Source organism: Staurois parvus, unplaced genomic scaffold (genome assembly GCF_062004578.1).
Source record: "Staurois parvus isolate SC_StPar_1 unplaced genomic scaffold, SC_StPar_1.0 ptg000684l, whole genome shotgun sequence".
In the NCBI taxonomy this organism is placed as follows: domain Eukaryota; kingdom Metazoa; phylum Chordata; class Amphibia; order Anura; family Ranidae; genus Staurois; species Staurois parvus.
The window spans coordinates 482,194-507,261 of NW_028318480.1; the positions used below are offsets into that span (position 1 = coordinate 482,194).

Genomic DNA, 25,068 nt, shown 5'->3' on the forward strand with positions numbered 1-25,068 from the left:
AACTCACTCTGCTGTTCCAGTCCTTCTGGAATCAAGGATTCATTCCTCAGGAACTGAAAAGATGTGTCCATCGTACAGCTCTACAAGAGGAAAGGGAATCGACAAGTCTGCGATAATCATAGAGGAATATCACTGATTTCCATCGCAGGCAAGATCCTTGCACAAGTGTTGCTGAACCTCCTGACTGACTACCTGGAACAGGGTTTATTACACAAGACACAGTGCAGTTTCCGCAAAGAGCATGGCACTGTGGACATGATCTTCGCAGCCCGAGAGCTCCAAGAGAAGTGTCAAGAGCAAAACCTTGAATTGTACACCACCTTCATGGATCTCTCCAAGGCTTTTGACACTGTCAGTAGCAAAGGTCTGTGGCGTATCATGTCAAAGTTTGAATGCCCTTACAGATTCATCTCAATGGTACGTCAGTTCCATGACGGCATGATGGCTCATTTTTTGGACAATGAAGAAGCTTCAGAGGCCTTTCCTGTTACAAACGGTGTCAAGCAAGGTTGCGTGTTGGGACCGACCCTTGTCAGCATAATGTTTTCAGCCATGCTGTCAGATGCCTTCCAAAAGAGTTCCTTGGGAGTTTGCCTGAGATACAGGACCAATGGGAAACTGTTAAACCTGAGAAGACTCCTAGTCTGTGCTATGAGACCTCCTTTTTGCTGATCACTGTGCACTGTGCACTGGATCAGAGCAGGAAATGCAAGCCAGTGTGGACAAATTTGTAGCAGCATGCAACAACTTCAGCCTCCTCATCAACAAAAAGAAGACCAAAGGGATGCATCAGCCAGCTCCGAAAGCCCAACACCAAAAGCACACCATCACAGTGAAGGGACAAAAGCTGCAAGCAGTGGACCAATTTACATACCTTGGCAGCACCCTATCCTGCGCAGTGACAATTGATATTGAGGTCACCTGCAGAATCCTCAATGTAAGCTCTGCATTTGGCAGATTACTGACCAATGTCTTTGGCCGCCATGGAGTAAGCCTTGCCACAAAGCTCAAAGTCTACAGAGCAGTAGTGCTAACTATTAAAGGTAATTATTAAGAGGTTGTCAAATGAATTATCATGTCACCCAATATTGGTCTCCATTCAGTAGCCAAAAGAGGCATTCAAAAAAGGGGGATTTGTGAAAAGAAATTCACAGAAAAAGCGGCTACATTATGAACAGAACGTGACACTCAGAAAAATTTCCAAAAATTATGCTTTATTACACATATATAAATATGACATTTGGGCGTTCGCCCTGGTTTACCATCACCTCAGTATGAGACAATACACACAGACCTAAAACCATATAAAATGACACCAAGACCGGTCTAAATGCATGTGCAACAGAAAAAATGACTGCAAGAGTCTAATGTCCCTGTAGCACAAACACATAGGTGAACACTTCCCAAAAGAGGTGTATCCAAAAATTATACCATAGGCATACCATAATATTGAATTTTATAAATAAAACAATACCATTATGGTGAATCCCAATCAGGGAATCCAAAAATTGTACTATGGATATAAGTATCACATGTAAGCAATGCAGCAAGCACAATATGCGTCAAAAAAGAGAACAACAAGCCTCAGGCCTGTATGGAGGGAGACATAAATGTCAAATATATGATGCAATACATTCCTGTGCCGGCACAAGTGGTTGGGGCCCATTCATCTGTAATATAAACAGCTGTATCCTAGAGCTCTTAAATGAAAATATGCCCCATTTATTCCCAGGGTGGAAGAAAAGATGCAAAAAGCAGCACTCTGCTTGAAATGGTATCTTCACCACTATATGTGGACTACACACCACCTTTCGTAGGGAAAACAGGACATATCCCAAAAGATCTTCTGCCTGTTGAGATATACAGTATGTGGTATATCCTGTATCCTATACAAAGCACCATGATGTCCCCATCCTGTAGTGAGACAAATGATATGTGGGAAGTCACTGACAGAGTTTACACTCAATAAGATATATAGGTCATATAGATCACAGAGGACCATATATCTAATGTCCTGTAACAGTCCACTCACCACCTGTGCTGTGGGTATTAGGAATGAAAGAGATGTCCTTCATGGGTACTGCCATACACGGCCACAGAGGCCTAGGAACCACCGCTGACATCCGCCGATATACCGCGGGTTCCACCCCCTTCTTGGCGCTTGTGCTGCTCACACTTGCCTCATGGCATGTGAAGATGGCTTCCTCCTTATGGGTCAGCGTGCGTTCCACCTAATGCGCATGACCGGAAGTGACGTATCTGACGTATGACGTCTCTTTTTTGACGCATATTGTGCTTGCTGCATTGCATACATGTGATACTTATATCCATAGTACAATTTTTGGATTCCCTGATTGGGATTCACCATAATGGTATTGTTTTATTTATAAAATTCAATATTATGGTATGCCTATGGTATAATTTTTGGATACACCTCTTTTGGGAAGTGTTCACCTATGTGTTTGTGCTACAGGGACATTAGACTCTTGCAGTCATTTTTTCTGTTGCACATGCATTTAGACCGGTCTTGGTGTCATTTTATATGGTTTTAGGTCTGTGTGTATTGTCTCATACTGAGGTGATGGTAAACCAGGGCGAACGCCCAAATGTCATATTTATATATGTGTAATAAAGCATAATTTTTGGAAATTTTTCTGAGTGTCACGTTCTGTTCATAATGTAGCTGCTTTTCTGTGAATTTCTTTTCACAAATCAGTAGTGCTAACTACCCTGATGTATGCCAGTGAGACTTGGACTTTATACAGGAGGCATGCTTGGCAATTGAACCACTTCCACATTACCTGCCTCCACAGACACAGAAGTCCTCTCCAGAGCAAGCCTGCCATCAGTTCACACCCTGCTGATGAAAGCCCAGACACGCTGGGCCATGTTGCAAGGATGCCAGACCACTGCATCCCTAAACAGCTCCTCTATGGTGAGCTGTATCAAGGAAAGCGATCGCATGGGAGACAATGGAAGCAATACAAGGACACATTGAAAGCCTCCTTCAAGTCCCTGGATATTGACATCACCTTCTGGGAAACCCTGGCACAAGATTGATCAACCTGGCACACGTTGATCCACCAAGGCTGCCAGACATTTGAGGAGAGAAGAACAGCCACAGCACAAGAGAAGTGAGCACTCCGCTAAGCTAGAGCTGCAAATGCTGCAATAGTGGTGCCTACATATGTCTGCCTGACATGTGGTAGAACATTTCGTACTATAGGCCTTATCAGCCACCTACAGACACACTGTGCACAGCCCACTACCTGTTAGATGTCAAGGTCCTCTTCGAACTCGATGAACAAACATCATTTTATATATATATATATATATTATTTTTTTTTACTGTATATACTGTGTATACATACACACACGCACACAAAAACAGGCACGCTCCAAGGCTAGGTTCACACTTGTGCAGCTCTGCGAGACACAGACACGGCAGCATGTTCATTTGAATGGACTGATGTGCCTCCTGAAAGCGCAGGGAATACGTCTTGCATGGAAATGGCAAAAACAATGTGGTTCCCAGTCCGGAACACAAATTGCAGTTTTCAGTGCATGGGGGTGCCATTTCCTCAAGTGCTGTGCATTTTTGCCTGTGGATGCTTGCGGCTGCGAGAACAGATGTAGTCCTGCAGCGGCAACCACCCACACAAGTGTGAACCTAGCCTTATAAATAAACGTAAACAAACATTTTACAATCTATTAACCATTTGCCCTCCAGAGGATTTACCCCCCATCCTGACCAGGCCATTTTTTGCTTTGCGGCGCTGCATTACTTTAACTCAAGTGCGCGGTCATGCAATGCTGCACCCAAATAAAATTTACATCTTTTTTTCCACATATAGACCTTTCTTTTGGTGGTATTTGATCACATTCGCATACGCCTGACAATTTTGAGAAAAAAAACTATTTTTTTCTCAAGATAAATATCTTATCATCCCAACTAATTTGTATATCCAGGTGAATTATAGTGCATTTTTTTTAGAGCAAATTGGGCTGTCTTTTGGTGGTAAATTGTAATGGATATCTCTTGGTTTTTGGGGGGAAAACTGGCCCAAGATTGTAAAAAATATATATTTTTTTAAACATGTAGCTGTATATTTCTTGCCATAACTTACCAACAAACAGCAACCCAAAATAAATGCTTCTGCTCTTGATGATCACAGGGATACCACATATGTGTATGTTATTTGATATTTGTACCTGTAGTAGGGCCCAAAAAGAATGGTGCACATATTGCTTTTTTATTCTACCTAATACAAACTGACACTAACTGACACTGATACTAATTTAAAAAGTGACTTTAAAAATATCCTACCCAAAATATACTGACCCAAACCTTGACTCTAACCTTTCACCCTTACATTGACCTTTGACCCCTACCTTGACTCTAACACAAACCCTGGCATTGACCTACATCAAATTCTTTTCTTTCTTCTTTTTTTTTTACACATTGTGTTTGTTTATATCTTTCTCTCAGTGTACAATACAATGTACACTGTACAATACAATACAATGTAATTTTCTCCCCATTCAGAAGAGAACAAAAACACAGGGGCAGGCTGCACAGTGACTGATCACTGTGATAGCCAATCAGAGACTCACAGAGATCAGATGGCAGGCTAAAAATCATCTATAAATTGCCTTTTGTCTACAGATTTTTTTTTTAGACATATTTGGTATGTCGGATTCCTTGCAAGTTTTTGTTGGGCTCATTTTTTTAAACCTTCCTTTGCTAGTGTAGTGATCACGCATGGCATTGTTAACACTTCATGAATGCTTCTATAAATATTTTAATATAATTAATGGTGACTGAATGTATATATAACATAGCCCTCTGAGTAAACGTTTCTGCTGATGTGATCATAGGTCTACATTTTTTATGGTTTTAAGTTAAACAGTGCAATTCATAATGAAGCCATCAGATAACAATAATTCATTTTAGAACAAATCACTTATCAAACAATAGAATTAAGAAAACTGCAATCTGTAAATCTTAAATCATGATTTAGCTCAGAGTTAATTGTTTTTCAGGATAAAGCAAGTATCTACTATGAGCAGGGGCATTTTCTGAATGTAGTGGGCCTGTGAACAAGGTCATACGTTGGACCCTTGTGAGCCCAAAACAAGGGAGGGCCATGCTACACTCCAGCAACTTACACATGCACATTTTTTTAATATCCCCATCAGGGGCGGAGTGACAACTCATGGGGCCCCCCGGGCAATAGAAAGTCATGGGGCCCCTGTGTCCTTGCCCACACTCAAACCACACCCCAAAAAGCCTATGAAAGGTACCAGGGGCATCTCATGGGGCCCCCTACTGACCCTGGACCCTCGGGCATTGCCCGAGTGCCTAAATGGTCAGTTCACCCCTGATCCCCATACAATATACAAGCTGTAGCAGAAAGGTCTTATTCACACAGGTGCTATGGCCACAGACTGTGAATGGACTGTGTGTTTATGCAGCTTGACCCACCTGATGCTGCGGGCAGGCAAACCATGTAAGGGCTCATTTACACCATCTGCATTCACTCTGCATTTTTTGCATGTGCATTTGTGTGTGTTTTAGGTGCGTTTTCAATGCATTTGCAGTATGTTTAGATGCGTTTACAGTACATTTTCACTACATTTGTGGGTCATTTTTTGGAAGAATATTTTCTCATACATCAATTTATTTTCTTTACAAAATTGCATGTACATGTGTTTGCACACGTCCAGGTGCATTTGTGGTGAATTTGCACCAGTTAACGATGTGGAAAATGCAGTATGCTGTACTTTTTTAAACACATACATCAGGGCTTCCCTTCAGCAGCGTGACCTCTTACATCAGTGTCCCCTTTTACTTCAGCATCCCCCCTTACATCATGGTCAACTCTTACATTAGTATCCCCCTTACATCAATGTCTCCTCTTACATCAGTGTCCCACCCGCTTCATCAGAGTCCCCCTTTACATGAATGTTCTCCCTTTCACCAGGTTCCCTTATTCCACTAGTGACCCCTCTCACATCAATGTCCTCTCTTACATCAATGTCCCCCCCTCACATCAGAGTCCCTCTTACTTCAATGTTCTCCTTTACATTAGTGTCCCCCTTCACCAGAGCCCCCCTTAAATCAGTGTCCCCTTACATCAGTGTTCCCTCATATACTATCATCCACCCTTACATCAGTTTCCCTTCTTGAGTGCCAAAACCAGATTTAGACATATCAAACAGGAATCCACAAATCCATATCGAAATCCATCTGCCATAAAATGTAACCTCCCTTTTTTGAGTACCTAGGTTTTGCATTATCCAGTACAGTTTTATTGGTGTCATCTATTTTTGCAGAAGGTTTGGTCAGCTATGTCTCTTCTCTTTTTAAAACATCTTGCCAAACTTTGCAACAGTAGCCTTTCTTTTGCTCAGATGAATTTCCCAAGGACCCCGAACACATGGCCATTCCTTGAAAGGACTGACCACCAGTCCCTGGCTGAGCCATGAGCTTAATCCACAAACTAATGTCCTTGTGGTTCCACCAGAAACTAGGATGCACTGGCTCATGCTGATGGAACTGCTCATCATAATGCATCCTCCGTAAACCATTAGGCTTGCCAGATTCAGTCCATTTAGCAAAGAAGGACTGAGCAATTATTTATTTATTGTAAGGTACTTATATTGAACCAACAATTTATCAGCACTTTACATATACATATATTATACATTCACATCAGTCCCTGCCCTCAGTAAGCTTACAACCTAAGGTCCCTGACTCAAATTCATACATACACATAGTAGGGCCAGTTTAGACAGAAGTCAATTAACCTACACTTTGCAGTGTGGGAAGAAACCGGAGTAAACCCACTCGTGGGTTGGGAAATGAACCAACAGCTCTAGTTCTGCTAGGTGGAAAAGATAACCACTTAGCCACTGTGCTGCCCCAATTCATCAATTATGCCTGCCAAAGAAAAACAGAAAATAGCTGTAGCCCTAAAACACATAATCCTGACCTTTCACTGAGTTTACCAACTGTACCCTGTTTTCCTCAGCATCTGTCCCTGCCCTTACTGTTCTGTCCTTGCAGATAGTAGTGCAAACTAGTGTTGCATTCTTTGAGCGCCCAGTTGATTCAGACCCAGCACTTATAATGTCCAAAACAAATGCCACCACAGTCTGACTCGCCCCAGAAGGTTCCAACAACCCTCAAACTGTCTGCTGAGAAAGCGAGGGTCCCTTGAACTTTCACAGAACCCGATGCTGATGATAATGGCCTTGGAAATTTGCACCGCACAAAGTAAATTTCAGAAAAAGTCATAAAGCTCTGCCACCATGGCACAGCTTTTGCCAAGCTGTCTAACCCACCTGACTGTTGTTTTTGGCCCCTGAAACCCCTAGGGACTCCTACAGCTTGATACTGTCCCTCTCTGGCCACATGGAAGGGCAACACTTTCTGTGTTTTTTTTCCAGAAATATACATTTGCACTGGTCACTGGTCTCTGAAATCTCTAAGGACTCCTCCAACCCGATACTGTCTGTCCCCATGTCCCCACTTGCTGAGCAGGAAATGAAAAGGTTCTCTCCAGGATTCCTCCACACTAGACCTCAGTCTACCAGGTCTTTAGCCACATTGGTGGTCGCCCCACCATCATGAGCTCTTGTTACTACTGATCTTGGATGGGTAATCATGTTGCACTGTAGGAACTAAGGGGCCCGCACCTACAAGAAGATGGCCCAGAGTTCTTTCCAGCTTCCTCTTCAGCCCTGAATGGGAACTCCCCCAGAAGCCCTGTCGAGTTCATGAGCACCTCTGCAAGCTGGTGTCAGGTCCTGTTCCCTTAAAAAGGAGTGGCTACGCTTCCCTGCCAATGGTGGGCTGTGTTGCCCAGTACTTCTTCTGCAGCTCACTGGGGACTAAGGGTACTCTGCTGCCTGTTTTCACTCCATGTCCGTGTGTGACTTCCCCCTGCTTGGTGCCAGAGCAGAGACTTTGCAATCCAGGCTGAAGTCAGAGCAGCTGAGGGAGATTTTCCTTCCCTGGTACTGGTTGCAGAACCATTCCCACAAAGAGTTGCCCCTTTGCCAGGAGCTTCAGCAGCAGGGGTGGCTGCAGAACCTGGTTTACTTTGCAGTTAAAGTTCAGCACATCCTCCTACAACTTCTCTTTACAGCTCCTACCCCCGTGGCTCTTCCCAATCAGCTAAGTCATATTGCGCCTACAGTTTCTAAATACATAACTCCTTCTATGATCTACAGTTGTGTCCAAAATTATTCAACCCCCAATGCTGTAAAGGGGTTTAGGGACTATAGTGTACATTTGGAATTGTATTCAGAATCAAATCCTACAAGGACGTTGTAACTACCCAAATGCAACTAAAATGACATCAATTGTTTATGTAATACAGTAGTAAATGGTTCTTATGTGGTTTCTTCATTGCCACAATTATTCAACCCCTTAAAGACTACCACTCTGAAGAACAGAGGTTCATACAGGTGCTTTCCATCAGGTATTGAAAACACCTGTGGATGTCACCGAGCAGCAATCAAGCATAATAAGCACCAATTAGGCAGCTTTAAAATGACTGTGATACTCAGCTCCTTCTAGACATTTACTGGTGTGGTTACAAACATGGTGAAGGCAAGAGAATGGTCCAGGAAGACAAGAGAAGAGGTGATTTCTCTTCACAGGAAGGGCAATGGCTATAAGAAGATTGCAAAGATGTTAAACATACCAAGAGACACCTTAGGAAGCATCATTCGCAAATTCAAGGCAAAGGGCACTGTTGAAACGCTACCTGGTCGTGGCAGAAAGAAGATGCTGACTTCGACTGCTGTGCGCTACCTGAAGCGTAGAGTGGAGAGAAGTCCCCGTGTGACTGCTGAGGAACTGAGAAAAGATTTGTCAGATGTGGGTACAGAAGTTTCAGCCCAGACAATAAGACGCACACTGCGTAATGAAGGCCTCCGTGCCAGAACTCCCAGGCGTACCCCCTTGCTGTCTCCAAAGAATAAGAAGAGTCGACTGCAGTATGCCAAAAGCCATGTGGACAAACCACAAAAGTTGTGGGATAGTGTTCTGTGGACTGATGAAACAAAATTAGAACTGTTTGGGCCCATGGATCAACGCTATGTTTGGAGGAGGAAGAACAAGGCCTATGATGAAAAGAACACCTTGCCTACTGTGAAGCATGGTGGAGGGTCAATCATGCTTTGGGGCTGTTTTGCTTCTGCAGGTACAGGGAAGCTTCAGCGTGTGCAAGGTACCATGAATTCTCTTCAGTACCAGGAGATATTGGATGGAAACGTGATGCAGTCCGTCACACACCTGAGGCTTGGGAGACGTTGGACCTTTCAACAGGACAATGATCCCAAGCATACCTCCAAGTCCACTAGAGCATGGTTGCAGAGGAAAGGCTGGAACATTTTGGAGTGGCCATCGCAGTCACCAGACTTAAATCCGATTGAGAACCTCTGGTGGGACTTAAAGAAAGCAGTTGCAGTGCGCAAGCCTAAGAATGTGACTGAACTGGAGGCCTTTGCCCATGAAGAATGGGCGAAGATACCCGTAGATCGCTGCAAGACACTTGTGTCAAGCTATGCTTCACGTTTAAAAGCTGTTATAACTGTAAAAGGATGCTGTACTAAGTACTAAGATTGAATGTCACTTGGGGGTTGAATAAAACTGATAATGCTGTGAGCACAGAAAAGACATTTGTGGTTATTTCATTATAACTGTTATGTTATATTTGTCTGACCTACAAGTGCCTCTTTAATGTAAATGTAAGCAAGATGACTGAATGATCAAAAGCAATGTCAAACTGGCCAAAACACTCAATTTCAGTGGGGGTTGAATAATTTTGGACACAACTGTATTCCAATCCCAGTCCATTAATTTTAATTATCTGTATCTGTCTATAATTTTAAATCAGCCTGTGCTTTTAAAATACTTTAGTTGGAGATATAGAGACAAGTAGATAAATATGAGAGAGGATATAGGTTAGGAAGAGGATGTGGATGGAGGAAAAGGGGTTAGGGGGGAAGGGTGTGGGGGAGGGGGGTATTAGGGGGTATTATGTAATGGGTATATGTGAATTATTTTTATAAATATGTTGTTCTTTTTATATTGGAAAATCAAATAAAAGTTAAATAAAAAAAATATTTTAGTTTATGGCTGTTGTAGTTAATTTCCATTGTTTTGGCCACATGGAAGGGCAACACTTTCGGTGTTTTTTTTTTTTTTTTCAGAAATGTACATTGCAACTGGTCACTAGGTATATACCTATGATACAGAATGAAATACCTGTGCTGATGGATTTTTTCAACCATCTTTGAAAGGCCAGAAGTCTGACTAAACCAAGCGGTCTTAAAGTGGGTCTAAGCCCAATATTAATCTATAGCTTGTATCAAACACTTGTTGCACATTACATAATCTATTCCATGCACCAGTATAATACTTACCTTTTAGGAATGTTTTGTTTTATCTAGCTATAGGCTAGCTATAGGCAAGCTAGTGTTTTTGGGGATGAGCTTCAGCTTGGAATGGGATCTTTTTTCAGGCAAAGAAACCAATTTTCTGTTCATAAACACTGTGTACACAGATCCCACTTTCTTTTTCTGTAAAACTTCAGCCTATCATTGCCCAGGGGAAGGATTAACCACCTGAAATGTACAGGTTTTGGGTTTTCGTTTGCTTTTAAATAAAGATTACCATAAACATGCAAATAGTAGCAGCTGCATGTAAAGCAGATTTGTGCTTTTGAATTAAACATACTGCAAGCATTATTACATCTGTGTGACACCTCCACGTGCAGCTGGCATTTTCTGCTCTGTTCATAAACCACATGTGCACTATTATATAAATTATACATTTGGAAATGCATCACTCATGCATACCTAACTCTGATATTTCCCTACACAATGCACCACCTGGGGGGGTTTTCTACCAATTTTATAAGTAATGTTTCCTTTTGATGATGAAACAGCCAGCGCCTTACAGATCATAATTTTTCTTCAGCTTCCCTTATGGTAAAGCTGCTAATGACATCACTTACTTTTCAAGTAAAAAAGGCAACTTATTATAGAGTACAGTACACAAGCATTTGGGTTACATATAATTAACATGTTTTCAGTGGTAAAACGACACAAAAGAAAGCCCCAATAAACATATGTGTTTTTGTTCTTGAAATATAGGCAAAAAGGTTGCCCATGCCTTTTTACATTGTTAGTAACATGTTAAGGATTTCATATCACAGTGTTCACACTAAGGTACCACTTGCATTAGAAATACATTGACATATAATTGAATTGTAAATGTCACTTTCATTATAATACATGAATAGTTGATTTTCTGCCACTTTCCATTGATAATGGTTTTTATAGCTATATAGTATAGCAGGTTACTGTTAAATCCTTGTACAGAAATGTTTCCATCTAAACAGGCCACTTAACACAAACCCAAACACAATATCCCTTTGTTTGAAATTATGGTAGGTTGGATTCATACTATGCTTTAGTTTAATACACATTTTCATGCACTTAAGGCACACAGTCTATTGTTTTCAAACAGGCTGGCAGCAGAACTCTCAACTCACAAAAAAAATAGACCTGCACTGCAACACACAGGTCTAAATAGAGCCTTTAGCCTAGTACACACAATAATAAGAATATCGGACAAAAAAAACCAAAACATTTGCGGAGTGATAGTATGATTGTTAGTACACAGCTTTCAAGAGCCGAACATGATAGTTCATGTGAAATTACCTGATGGGACAAACACAAACATTTTTCTTGTAAGATAACAGAACAAACTATTTTAGTTTAGTTACAAAAAATAGATTGGCCAAGACCGCGCATGCTCGGAAACAAAAGAATACATTACATTACAATACAATGCATTACATATTCATGGGAAGTTGTATTCTGTCGTACGAGAATTGTAGTAAATCGATTAACCTATTAATTTTCAATATGAGACTAGCATGCAAAAAAAAACCCACAGTGATCATTTGTCCGTTATTCTCACTGGGTGTACTAGCCATTACTCTTTAGAAATCCCCATGCTTCTAACAGTCAGTCAGATGTAGAAGAATTAACCAAAATGTGAACCTGTGTCTAGTCATAACTCCTCTTCAGCATGCTAAAGCCAGGAAGCTTCTGAATCAGGGGAATAAAGCTCATTTTAGATGACACATCAGGAGCTTTTTGCTGACCCTCCTGTCAATGTCAACCACAGCTACTGTGGTATTGGTAAATTAATATCTACTGTGGATCCCTGGTTTTATGTCAGCTATGCATCTGCTAAACTCTGTCTAATACACTTAAAGCAGTAGTAAACCGCAAAAACAAAATTCTAAAAAAATCTTCTCCCTGCAAGTTAAGAGCATAATGTACTAGTATGCATTGCATACTAGTACATTATGAAAGACTTACCTGAAAATGAAGCCCTCCGGTGGAGTGCTGTCATGGCTGCCTGAGGCTTCCATCTTCACCCAGTCTTCCTTCCTGGTTCGCAAGCTGCGGCCATCTGATTGGCCAAGCCACGATGTCGTCACTCCCACGAATGTGCAAAGGGAGTTTCGTCCACGTCACAGCTCTCTCAATAGATGGCACACCATCTTTGGTGGTAAATATCTACAGTAAATATCTCCTACACGGTGCACTTATTAAAGGCTTACCTGTAGGTAAAAGATGCAAAATAGATTTTACTTCCACATTAAGCTGTACATACAATATACAATTTTCTTGTTCAACTTCCTTTAGATTCACATTCAACTATGCAGTGCAAGGCCCACCTGATTTTATACATATTGAAAGTGTTTAAGTTTGACCTCATAATATATGGTTTTGGAATATCTAAAGGAAAACTGTACAAGAAAATTGTATAATGTATAGCCAGCTTTATAATGTAGCTGCAAAGATTTTTATCTGGTTCATTTTCTCTACATTGGAAGCAGGAGAAATTTAACTTTTTACTGTACTATTCCTGCTGAAGAATTTTAATAAACTCCTCTTGAACAGGTTGAGATGGTTGATATCTTGGCACCCCATCGCAATCGTTATTATTATACACCAACACTTAAAAAATGTAAATGGACTTTTTAGTTACCATCGAATAAGAACTTCCATTCTCCTTCCAACCTTCATGCCACCACTTTCTTTATATTTGTACCTTTTAACCTCCCTAGCGATCTAATTATGTCCATATTTCTGTGCTCAAAGTGGTAATTTTTTTTTGCATGGAAATATGTATTTTTTTATTGTAGGCCTGTAATTTTTAGGAATAACTCACTGAAATCTGTCCGAACAAGAGTCTAGTAAACATCCCGTGTATGTTAAAATGTGAAACACAAAATTATACAATTTAATAAATAATCATAAAATATAATAATATAATAATACATTTAATTCAATAATATAATCAAACCAAAAACACAGAATTTTAAAGTATAGCGCCAAGTTCGCACATCACTGAGCAAAGTCACAAAATCGTTTTCAGTGTCTGATGACGAATTTCCCCACGAATCATTATCACTCAATTCTGCAAGTAGTTCTAATTTACTATCGCTGTTCTCTAGCTGGTCTAAAACCGATTTTGACCTAAAGGGACGCTTTTTGGACGCCATGGACGTTTCTCAGTTTCCTGGCAGAAAGGACAGTAAAAATGCAGGCAGGGCACAGGACAAAGCACTCGGGACAAAATGTATGTGAAATGGTTTGATACAGTAATGTTTTACTATGTTATTTTAGTGAATTTAGTGAATGTCACTTTTTGTCATTTTAAAATTTCCCGCCGCTCCGTCCCCATACGTCCCGATGACGCAGGGGATGGAACCCAGAAGACAGATCCGCCGGAGGACATTACAGGGGACACTGCAGGAGGGACATCGCGGGAACGCAGGACAAGGTAAGAGAAGAACAGATCCCGGAGCAGCGCCGCATGGTAAGCCCGAGTGTAGCTCAGGGTTACCGCTTGTGGTACTGAAACTTTACCCCGAGCTACACTCGGGAATACCGCCAGGGAGGTTAATGTTTACACAGTTACAGGTATAGTGTTACAGTATTTCAGTGGTGAATGAGATCAATACATTATATATGGGTTTTGCAAATATACTTCTTCATGAGAATGAGAGAGAATGGGTATGGCGGTGTTCACCTAAAGTTCTATTTACAGCCAGAGGGGTGACACCCAGAGCCAACGCCAGCATAAAGCGACAGGGCACCAGGCTGGGGGGGGGGTAAAATCCCAGTCTGTTCCCTAATGCAGCACCCTCTTCCCTACTGGGCACAGCATGACACATGGGCTGAGGGGTCGCAGTCTCCCTGTACAGCATGTGGCTGTCTTCTGATGAAGAGTGGAGGGGACACAGATGGATTGCTTCTGGCGGGATGTGTACCAAATTAGAGGGACCATGAAACTCCTGGACACATCAGTAAGGGCTGTATGTGGGGAGGTGGTCTAGCACACAGACTGAGCAGTCAGCTTCTCTGGATCGGATGGGGAGGAGGAGAGCTGCAGGAAAGTTTGCTGTGATAGAAAAAAGAATGCACAGGACAGGAACTGAACTCTTCGGGACACTACAGGGGAATATGACATCAGTGACACTGTTCCTTATTGTGCCGTGTGGACTGTGCAAGGGGCCAGGAGAGGAGTCCTAGAGGAAGGAATCTCTGCAAGACTCTGGGGTAAGAGCCACTACTCTGTTTATATGTTACACCCCCCCCCCATAACCACAAAGGCTGGGGGTAGGTGGGTTAACATTTGATTATGGCTTACAGCTCATGAAACCCCCAAATCCACAATCTCAGAAAATTAGAATATTGTAAAAAGGTGCAATATTCTAGGCTCAAAGTGTCCCACTCTAATCAGCTAATTAAGCCATAACACCTGCAAAGAGTTCCTGAGCCTTTAAATAGTCTCTCAGTCTGGTTCAGTAGGCATCACAATCATAGGAAAGACTGCTGACCTGACAGTTGTGCAGAAAACCATCATTGACACACTCCATAAGGAGGGAAAGTCTCAAAAGGTAATTGCAAAAGAAGTTGGATGTTCCCAAAGTGCTGTATCAAAGCACATTAATGCAAAGTTATGTGGAAGGGAAAAGTGTGGAAGAAAAAGGTGCACAAGCAGCAGGGATGACCGCAGCCTGGAGAGGATTGTCAGGAAAAGGCCATTCAAAAGTGTTGGGGACTTTCACAAGGAGTGGACTGAGGCTGGAGTCAGTGCATCAAGAGCCACCACACACAGACGGATCCTGGACATGGGCTTCAAATGTTATATTCCTCTTTTCAAGCCACTCCTGAACAACAAACAACGTCAGAAGTGTCTTACCTGGGCTAAAGAAAAACAGACCTGGTCTGTTGCTCAGTGGTCCAAAGTCCTCTTTTCTGATGAGAGCAACTTTTGTATCTCATTTGGAAACCAAGGACCCAGAGTATGGAGGAAGAATGGAGAGGCACACACTGCAAGATGCTTGAGGTCCAGTGTGAAGTTTCCACAGTCTGTGTTGATTTTGGGATCCATGTCATCTGCTGGTGTTGGTTCACTGTGCTTCATTAAGTCCAGGGTCAATGCAGCCGTCTACCAGGAGATTTTGGAGCACTTCAAGCTTCCTTCCACAGACGTGCTTTATGGGGATGCTGACTTCATTTTCCAGCAGGACTTGGCACCTGCCCACACTGCCAAAAGCACCAAAACCTGGTTCAATGACCATAGGATTACTGTGCTTGATTGGCCAGCAGACTCGCATGACCTGAACCCCATAGAGAATCTAAGGGGTATTGCCAAGAGAAAGAGGAGAGACATGATGCCGAACAATGCAGAAGAGCTGAAGGCCGCTATTGAAGCATCCTAGTCTTCCATAATGCCTCAGCAGTGCCACAGGCTGATAGCTTCCATGCCACGCCGCATTGAGGCAGTAATTGCTGCAAAAGGGGCCCAAACCAAGTACTGAGTACATATGCAGGCTTATACTTTTCAGTGGTCCGATATTGTTCAATGTATAATCCTTTTTTTTATCGATTGCATGTAATATTCCAGATTTCTGAGATTGTGGATTTGAGGTTTTCATGAGCTGTAAGCCATAATCATCACAATTATGACAAATCACAGCTTGAACTATCTTGCTTTGCATGTAATGAGTCTATCTCATATATTAGTTTCACCTTTTAAGTTGCATTACTGAAATAAATGAACTTTTGCACGATATTCTAATTTTTCGAGTTTCACCTGTATACAGTGCTGCTCCCAGCTTCTGTTTCCATTTATTGCTGATTGTCCATTTTGGGCAGAACAATCTTGCCACTCTGCCCATGTTCTGTAATCCCAACCTGTCATTTACATGCTCCTTAGGGAAGGGGTGCATCATCACTCAGGCTTGGCTCACAATACTCTGAGTAGCACTCACAGGTCATTACTGTTCACATGAGTACATTCCCTCAGAAGGAACATACATCTTATATCTCTACCAGAATCACACATGTATGTGAATCATTATATTGTATATATTTGAGTGGAAGGTGGTTTAGATGTGAAGTCTGATTACCCAGAGGAAACTCATTTTAATCACATACAAAACATAACTCCAGGCAACAATAATTATTAGTGCAAATTAAACCCAGAGCCCCAGTGCTAAGAGACCACATTGCTAACCTTGGAGCCTCCATGCCTCTCTGCTTAATGTTATAAGTACATTTGTGTGAGCCTGTTGTGTACAAATGTTTGGACAGTAACCAAATGCAATGTCTGTTATTGTGTACGTATTATGGAATATGGCATGTTGAAATGCCTGCTAAAAATTCATACTTTCCAAAACCCTCTCAAATAAAGCTGCAGGACAACGAAGTAGAGCTTTGGTATATTAGTGTTCAAAAGCAATTATCTACTTCTGGTGGCAGGGATTAAGAATAACTGCTTCCTCCTGTTATTACTGATGTGTTGTTTCATGACTTGAATATGTAAGTGCAAGTGTCACTACTGTTCCAGCTGTTTGCAGAAGTAGGCAGAGTTGTTTGCTGCCTCCTGGCTAAAGGAATGTAAAGTATAGTTTACATTAGCCTTTCCCACTAGACACCACACAAGAGATATGCAGAAGATTTATTCAAAAGGATGAGAACATTAAACCTCCCTCTGCTGAAGAGTAATAATAATATTGCAGGTTACTAGCCTCCTGCACTATAGTGTTGGTGTGTTGTGAAGGATCCTGAGGACTCAAGTGTGCCGTGCAGCTCATTTGAAGGGCTACAAATCATTTCAGTTCATTTGTTTTCATTAGGATTTGGCACAAAATTAATACAATTACACTACTGCATTTTTCTTTTTTGTATTTTTAACATCTGGATAAAGTGTAATTCCACCCAAAACTCAGGTTACAGTTTTGGATACATTCTGAATATTACCCATTGGCTTAGTACATCTTTTAGGGCCCTTAGTGCCAAGATCTCTTTGCAAGGCATCTCAACTCATTGATAGAGACATGTAAACTGTTTAAAATGTGTGCCATGGATTCTGTACTCAAACTGCTGGTGGTTAGGGATATGCTTGAATTGGGTCCGAACCTGGAAGTTAGCCGCCATTGCTGGGAAAATGAGCTGCAGGCTTGAGTATTCCTGCCCTACAACTACAAAGGAGTGGGGATGTTCATGACATTACTGATCTAATATGATCACATGGACATGTTAGGTCAGTGATATTGGCCTAATATGGCTGTGGACTTCATGATGCCAAGTGGTTTTATTTTTTTAAATTTTGTGGGTTTTTTTATTAGGTCCTCCATGAAGTAAAGCAACATCCCAAACACCAAAACTATGGGGGTTGATTTATTAAAGGCAAATCGACTGTGCCCTTTGCAAAGTGCAGTTGCACTCTGCAAGTGCAGTTGCTCCAAAGCTTAGTAAATGAGCAGAAGCTCTGCTGACTTCCATCATCCAATCATGTGCAAGCAAAAATGTTTTATTTCTCTATTTTACTCCCATGCGATTGGGTATTTTCCTGCAAAGTGAAGCTTTACCTCTTTTACTAAGCTTTGAAGCAAATGCACTTTGCAAAGTGGACAGTCTTTTTGCCTTTAGTAAATCAACCCTTATGTATATACCCATTTATTGGCAGTAGCAATGGGTTTTCAGAACTGCATCTCTCTTTATACAAGTCTGTGGAAATGCAAATGCAGCCAAGGTAGGTCAAATGCAGGTTGATTGCACCTGCAATTAGAACTCAATGATCTCAGAAGCCTCTAAAATGTATTGTGACGGGCGTGACGTCAGACCCCAATCCTTCTCACCAACTTCTGACCAAAGGACTAGCCAATCTAAAGCTGCCCTGCCACTTGCGTAACAATGCCACTCTCAGCTGCACCCTGCACAAAGATTTTCCAGCTCACTGGACTCCAATCTAGGTGCCAACAGCCTGAGAGCGATTGTTACTGGGTCAGGTTAATTACACAATTAGCCCTTCACACTGCCACCACCACCTTTTTACAGAGAAGGAGGAAACTCACAAATCTTAGCAGTAACACTATGATGTTTGAATAAGCATCTGTATACACACTGTCACTGCAGACAGATGTATCCAGAGGTTTTAAAACAAACAGAAGCACATTCAGAGACAGGGATTCTTAGTTTGCATTAAAGAGCTTTACAAGCAATTCAACACTTTGCAGAAAATAGGATTTATTACTAAAAAGGTCAAAATGGTGCAATAAAAATATTTGCAAAAAAGATGTAACCAATATATATATATATAAAGCAATAACACAACAGAGAGATATAAAAGAAAGAAGTTTAAGAGGGTAGAATACTTGCAGAAGTCCTGGTTTAGGCAGCGTTCAAGTGTCCAAACAAAAGGGTGCCTTTTCTCCCAAAGTTGGTTCCTGATGTTAAAAGGGAGAATCTCTTTATCTTCTTTCTCCAGGCATAACAGCCTCTTTTCTAGGAACCCAGCAGGGTGTCTCCTTAAAGCAGAGAACCAATCGCCTCATTTAGGGAGGGGTGTTTAGGCAGAGACCCAAGCTGTGACCCAAATCCCTCCCAAGTTTATACCATGGTGCATGCAGCAGCCTAGCCACTGGCAGGTTAATATGCAGAATGATATTCTGAACGTCCAGACATCAAATATGACATATCTGGCTGTAACGGTTAAAGAGATATCGCTTTCTACTCTCTGGTAGATGTTATCTAGGGGTGTAAGGTATCAGGTGACTCGCATTAAACTAACCTACCCAAATATATGCTTTCTTTTATTGTACTTGTTCTTGCCGGGATTTATGAAATTGTATGAAAAAGTTGTTTCAAGTGGGATGTATGTTTTACTGCCACCCTGGAATGCTTTCATGTCCAGTGACTGACTGGTTTATAGCTTTACGATCAGGCCAGGGCAAGAGTCTGACAGACATCATGGAACCAGCTAATTGGGTTTACAACCATGAAGTGTATCCTGCTGTGCCCAATGCCCTTGTGACCCCAGCATACACACACACACCACATGCCATTCAAAAAAAAAGGGAGGGGGACTGATTTGGAGTGAGAATGACATTTGCAGAGTATGATCCAAATTATGGTTGTCATTGTCCATATCTGTGCGCACAATTATCACATGTATGTAAAAAGCAAGTTGCACTTCCCTATTGAAGCCTGTCACAGGCCATTACTTTGGTTGTAGAGGAACCAATAGGAATATTTAGATCAATTAGCAAGCAGAAAACAATGTCTTGCATTGGTTAAGCAACATAATTGTAAATGATTGTATGTGAATATTGTCCTGTGATTCCACTTAGGGAATTACTACTGCCTTGGGATGACAGCTAGAAAATCTTGTCCTGTTATTTCCAATTGCTTTCCTTCTTTGATTAGTGAATTCATGTTATTTTATTCACTCCCTGACTGAGAGTCCCACTTCCAGATGGGGACAAGTGAACTGGAAAAAACTCCAAATTGTCCCTTTAGCAGTTTACATAATGGGGGTGGAGTACATTGTTTTGTCATGCGGATCATGAAAGGTTTGTCAAATATCTTTTCCTGTCAAGGTTGATTTATTCAATACAACTAAGAGATTCTTGTCCTTTTCTCTGTCTCTGGGTCTCTGAAAGCTGTTGGGTATATGCTCTTAAGCGGGTCATACATTGGTCACAATTTGGCCAGTTCAGCAGGGACTGGACGAATTTCAATCCACATATGAGCTAGCTTGTTGTACACAAGTCAATCTATTGGGTTTTTCCTAAATGGACAGAGGAGATTTTCCCAAATGATCAGAGCTGCCGGCTAAAGCTGGCAAGACTGATTGTTATTATTATACTGGATTTATATAGCGCCAACAGTTTACGCAGTACTTTTCAATATAAAGGGGGACAGTACAATTACAATACAGTTCAATACAGAAGGAATAGGAGGGCCACTGATCATCTTATTCTGACAGCAGGGAGTGCTCCCCACCAGCACAATACAGTATCTATCCATCTATGACCAGCTTAACTGTTCCCGACTCTAACAAAGCTAAAATTTTAACTGCATCACAAAAATATTTACTACATTTTTGTAGCTTCTATGGATTTCACATCATTGCAAATAAAGTAAATAGTATATGTTTCATATCTTAACCTTTTTAGAAATCATACATTTAAGTACATGGCACATAGGTATTGCAAGGTATTATAATAGGGGATACATCAGTTATTTAGCACATTATGTAAGCTCCATTATATGAGTAGTTCGGATTTATTCTTTATTACAGCTCATAGCAACTGAACTGATTTTCCATTACAATATGCATAATTAAGTACATTTTTTATTTTGTTATTACTAGTCATTCTGGCACTGTCTGCAGATTATTACTGACTTCTTCCTATATCAGTTAGTCATTTAATTTAGTGCTGTTCTGAAAGGTAGGAACAGTTTATATATATTCTTTTACTCTGAGACTGTTAGAGGGAGACACTGCAATGAATATTGAGTATTCTGTCTCACTGCATGAAACACCATTAGTAGCCCTGAAATAGAACACAGTAAAATGAAGCACATGACCATAAATAGGCAACTGCTGCAAGAATTTTAGAGCAATTTAATCTGAATACAATTATCTGTTCCTGTTAGAATATTAGTAAAAGTGTTAAAACCAAAGACTTCATATCATTACACCAGTACATGATCTTCACCCAGAGCAGTGTGCTTACTGCCTGCTTTTCTTCAGTTAGTCAACAGAGGTAAAAGTAATCACCCGGAGTTCCAACATACACTCACCAGCCACTTTATTAGGTACTCCTTGCTAGTACCAGGTTGGAACCCTTTTGCCTTCGAAACTGCCTTAATTCTACATGGCATAGATTCAACAAGGTGTTGGAAACATTCCTCATAGATTTTGGTCCATATTGACATACTAGCATCACAGATTTGCTGCAGATTTGTCATCTGCATATGCATGATGCGAATCTCCCATTCCACCACATCCCAAAGGTGCACTATTGGAAAGAGATCTGGTGACTGTGGAGGCCATTGGAGTACAGTGAACTCATTGTCATGTTCAAGGAACCAGTTCGAGATGATTTGATCTTTGTGACATTATCCTGCTGGAAGTAGCCATCAGAAGAAGCGTACCCTGGCACCCGCTGTGGTCTTCTGCTGCTGTAGCCCATCTGCTTCAAGGTTCGACGTAGTGTGCATTCAGAGATGGTATTCTGCATACCTTGGTTGTAACAAGCGGTTATTTTAGTTACTTTTGCCTTTCTATCATCTCGAACCAATCTGCCCATTCTCCTCTGACATCAACAAGGCATTTTCGTCCACACAACTGCCGCTCACTGGATATTTTCTCTTTTTTGGACCATTCTCTATAAACCCAAGAAATTATTGTGCATGAAAATCCCAGTAGATGAGCAGCTTTGAAATACTTAGACCAGGCCATCTGGCACCAACAACCATGCCATGTTCAAAAACACTTTAAAAAATCCCCTTTCTTCCCCATTCTGATGCTCGGTTTGAACTTCAGCAAGTTGTATTCACCACATCTAGGTGCCTAAATGAATTGAGTTGCTGCCATTTGATTGGTTGATTAGCAATTTGTGTTACCAAGCAATTGAACGGGTGTACCTAATAAAGAGTGTATATGAACAATGTAATTTCTTCTTGCCATGTTTTCTTTCTGCACACATATGATCATACCATATGAGTAAGGGATCACAGAGATATTTTCCTTGCATTTGATTTTGTGCTAAATTGAAATTCACAATGAAAAAATAGATTCTTATTAGGACAACAAATTTGTTTTAGCTCATTGTTACATGAAGCAAATATTGCATGTCATACTATAATAGGGAAGTAGAAAAGACAGTGGAAGTAATTTATTTAAATTTAATTCATCACTGTTTATCAAAAAAGGCCTTGTCACTTCAGTGGGCTTATGTAAGAGTTTACCCATCTGCAGTAACTACTGAACTTCATCTCCAAACACTAAACTGTGAACATAAAATAGGTCACCACACATCAGGGCATCCGACTGGAGACTGTAGATAAGTTCACCTTCTGGAGCATGTTACAAATTACACTCTTATTTAGAGTGTAACATGTAACATGCTCCAGTACATGTCCTCCTACCCCCCCCCCCTCAGATAGTAGGCCAGGGATCCTCTCCCTGCATCCGCTGTCACATTTTGAAAATATGCAGCTGTGTAGGGGGTTCTGCCAGCTCAAGATTGTCATTCATTCACAGGAATTTGGAAATGAGGGAACTACAAGTCCCATCTTTCACCACAGAAGATGGCTTGTAGTTCTCAATTAATTGCGAGGGCGCTAATGAGCTCACATAGTTGATTCACAAGCCCAGCATCTTTCATAGTGACAGCCCATACAGAGATGAGGGCTGAAAGCTGTGGAGTTTGACTGCAGGTCCTGAGGACGTCGCATACATATGACGAAACACATAGGACAGAATTTATGACACGTCACTTCCTTTTTGGTGGAACGCACAGTGGGGAGCCAATGACACTTTTGGGTTATTTTACTATGAATGCAATTCTCATCTACTGTGATGGAAATGCAATTTTGGCTATCTTTTAATACAATAAATGGGAGGCTTCTTTTTTCCCTTTTAACATTGCTGCCATGAGTGTCCAGGGATTTTAAGAGGACCATATGCAGATGTAGTGCCCTTTCTCTTGATCCAACTGCTAAAGGAAAAACATCTTCCTTCACTAATATATAATTGTCACTATTATTTAATCAGTTTAACTGATGTTATAAGAAAAAAAATGCATCTATGGCATGCTTTTTGCATGCAAAGACTTAAACTGGCCATACAGTAGTAGTTTTTTTAAACAAACCTTTGTACAAAAATTCTTAATGACATGATGAATGTCATGCAAAAGTAGTTAAAAAATCCTTTTTATTTTAACATTCAATTTCTAAATGAAAGGACTTTCCCAAATGAAACCACATTCACTGTTAGAAATCTGTTAGCTTAAGAAAAATTGTCCATTCTGCTCCTTCAAATTTTCTTGTCAAAAAGGATCTGACCCCACAAATTATTAAAAAATCAAACAAACTTTTCAAACAAAATTCTACTAGTGTGTATCCAGCTTTAGAGTATCTTGCCATAGATGAAAATCCTGTCGAAGTGGATGCCTATAATTTGACCTTGAGCTCTATGAAGATTTATGGTTAAAAGCCAGTCATGATGATGAGGATGGGATATCTGGTAAATAAATGAACAGAGTACTTTACCCATAGTCATTAAAAAATGGCTTGAATTATTTGGAGTTTTTGATCATGGCTGGCTACAGATCAAGGATTCCGGGAAGGCCAGAGACAGAAAGAGGGAGAAAAGTACTCAGAAGGGCTGCCTGGCATATCAAAGTCTGTTGTCAGCAGTGAGCAACTGTTAAAAACACCTTTGAACTGAATAATGGGCATAGGCATGGTAATGTTGGCACAGTCAATGATGTGGAGCACAGCCCCTTCTTCTTCATATGATGTGCCATTTCTAAGATTGTTCTGGTACTGTTGCTACTGCATATTAAAATATTTTTTTTTTTTATTTAACTACAAAATATATTTGTATAGTGAAAGAGTAAAACCAGTTTTGTGATCTCTGTTCTTTGCTTGGTGTAAGCTACTAAGCAGCATAATGTAATAAAGGGAAAGGGTTTTCCATGAGTTCTTTATCACCCCTGTTAGTTTAAGTACATGACATTTTATTGTGTTCAGCTATCCGTCATTCAATCTGTTTTTTAAGTTATTAAAATTAAAAGTGGATTAGGCAGAAGAGCATAATACATACTGACTTAGAAACCTCAAAGTTGATTTTCAAGTACAAATTTCAATTATTTCCTTCTTTAAATTTAGATTTATTCAAACTGCCCTTGGTATTTAAATTCTTTTATATTGTTCATGGGTTTCCTTTATTCTGAATTAACTTTGCTGTACATTATGCATATATCTTATTCTATGATATGATTGTTACTGCTAATTTAACCTTTTGACCTCTGGAAGGTTTTACCCCCTTCGTGACCAGGGCATTTTTTTGCAATTCAGCACTGTGCTATTTTAACTGCAATTGCTTGGTTATGCAACATTGTACTTAAATGAAATTTATATAATTTTTTTTCAACACAAATAGAGCTTTCTTGATGGTATGTAATCATAACTGGGTTTTTTTTATGCTAAATGAAGAAAAAAATGCCAAAAATAAAAAAACTGTTTTTTCTTTGTTTCTGTTTTAAAATTTTGCAAACAAATAATCTTTCTTCATAAATTTAGGCCAAAATGTAGTCTGCTACATTTATTTGGTAAAAACAACCCAAAAACAATATATATTAGCGTCTTCAAACTATAGTATATATATTTTAAAATTGACCAGTCCTGATGTACTGACGATCTATCTCATTTCATGAGAATCTAAAATGCCTTTTTTATAAAGCATACAGTCCAAGGCATTAGTAAGAGGCATGGCAAGTTTTTTGAAGTTGTCATTTTTTGTCACACTTGCGGTATTTGCAAAATTAAGAAATTAAATATAATGTGTTTTTTTTCACAATTTTCTCTTTTTTACATACTGTTACCAGTACAGTACAGCGTCATCATGTGACTGGTGGGGCAGTGATCAAGGAT

At 40.5% G+C, this 25,068-nt stretch overlaps 1 pseudogene; it reads left to right on the forward strand.

The window, feature by feature from the left end:
* The first annotated feature begins 706 nt into the window (after positions 1-706).
* The window catches only part of LOC149447471 (uncharacterized), a 54,231-nt pseudogene continuing 29,869 nt past the window's right edge, over positions 707-25,068 (forward strand).